General features: G+C 41.3%; 1 pseudogene; it reads right to left on the bottom strand.

The window, feature by feature from the left end:
* Positions 1-1121: 1121 nt before the first annotated feature.
* LOC132068980 (5S ribosomal RNA) lies at positions 1122-1240 on the bottom strand (annotated as a pseudogene).
* Between the last annotated feature and the right edge of the window lie 633 nt (positions 1241-1873).

The following is a 1873-nucleotide window of genomic DNA, read 5'->3' as shown; positions in this document are numbered from 1 at the left end:
AACGGTAACTCGAATCTCAACATACGAAACTACGGGGTGTAACATCCTTCCCCCCTTTAAAAACATTCATCCTCGAATGTTGTAGTTACAACTCCACGGCGTTTTTACTGATGTCTTGAAGTGACTGCCCTTCTCTTATACCCCGGTCGCCTTATCTTTAACATAGGTTGGTCAACCTCTTCTCGTTCTCCCTTAGCTCTTTATTGGACTTTTTCATAATGCTATAGCCTTCTCGCTTCTTATATAACCGAATGAACATTCAATTACCATTCTATTCCCGTCAAGGTGGCTTTGGTTCGCCTGGGCTATGGCTACTCGCCGACTCGCAAGCACCTCCTCTTACTTGCTTTTCAGTCCTCTACTAGTGGACAACTCCCTTGCTTGGCTATGGCACCTTCCTTGAGTCTCTTTTTGTTTTTGAAGTGCTCTTCTCCACTTTGCCACTTTATAGTATTAGCCCGGAAGTTCGTAGAATGTCCTCTCAGAAGTACGAATCTGTTCTATTTCTAGAAGGCTTTTCCGTTTCCGAGATAACCGTGTCAATATGACTACACATTTCCCTTCGAATGCCTCTCAAGAACCAGAAATCCTTTGGCACTTTTGCAAACCTGCTTATTTTCCCCCAATTCACCTCCTTATTCATTGCTATTGCCCTCGAGTTCCATTTATCAAAATCTGATCTCAAACCCTTTACCTTCGTCTTGTGTTCTATACTACATGTTCCATTTCTTCTATATACTCTGATGTTATTGCATCAGGCTTATCCAACACTAACTTTCAGAGAAAATAATGTCAATTTGCCCTATCGTACTTGCCACCTGAACTTCAATACTGTGGTCAGTCAATACCTTTAACATATAACTTTATTGATTATCTTTACTGGTTAACATAACCACACATAAGCTATCGTATCTCTTTATTAACACCTTACTTACCAAGTATCCCCAATACTATTCAAACTCGTCCTAATTCTCAGAATCGTATACGTCTTCTCTCTCTCTATCCAATCAGTCTGCCTCATCTTTCGCAATCGTTAAGAATCTCCAACCGTGAGGTTCACACACTTCTAATTTCCCTCAAGCTGTTCTAGTTCCTCATCCTTCTCTTATGTCTAAACCTGCAGGACTTCTTAGCATACTTCCCAGGGGGGTCACCCATCCTAGTACTACTCTGGCCCAAGCACGCTTAACCTCGGAGTTCTGATGGAATCAGGTGCATTAGTGCTGGTATGATCGCATCCATCCTACTGCGTGGCCTTTATCACGTGACCTAAAACAAGTTGAAGTTCTAACGGATCCCAAGAAAAATTCCGGTCATGCATCTCCCTCCGAATTGGAAAAGTTCCTCATGTTACTGACCACGCAAATGTTGTTTTAGTCTCTGGAACTCCCTATTACTTCTCGATTTTCCCATTGTCGGGTGTCATAATTTCTCTAATACCTTAGTCAGTCCTTGTGCTCGCACTCAAGCTTACTTGCTTCCCCCTTAAAGGTTTTACCTTATGGTATCACTATATCAGAGTATTCCATTCGAATCCGTAGTCGTAGTCATTTCGTCATGATCCTTAACATCCTTCCCTTTTGTCTCCACATGCCCGCTTATTTTTCCTTTATTCTTTTCTTAAAAGTATCGTCCTATGGTACCTTTCGGAACTCTAAATCTCATGTCCTTTCCTGAACTCATTTGCGTTTTTTTTTTTTCATTTGGCAGCTTCTTTTTATTTGTCACCAATTGTTCCCGTTTCTTGAGCAACCATTTCCTCATTTCTTCTTATTGTATTTCCTTTTTCCATAAATACTATCCCACGTGATTATCTCTACTTCTTTGCTTCTTTCCACCCCCGGTCATCTTTTGCAGTCTATTCTCGTCCTTG

The sequence above is a fragment of the Lycium ferocissimum genome, chromosome 8 (genome assembly GCF_029784015.1).
Source record: "Lycium ferocissimum isolate CSIRO_LF1 chromosome 8, AGI_CSIRO_Lferr_CH_V1, whole genome shotgun sequence".
In the NCBI taxonomy this organism is placed as follows: Eukaryota; Viridiplantae; Streptophyta; class Magnoliopsida; order Solanales; family Solanaceae; genus Lycium; species Lycium ferocissimum.
This window is presented reverse-complemented; position numbering and strand designations above follow the sequence as displayed.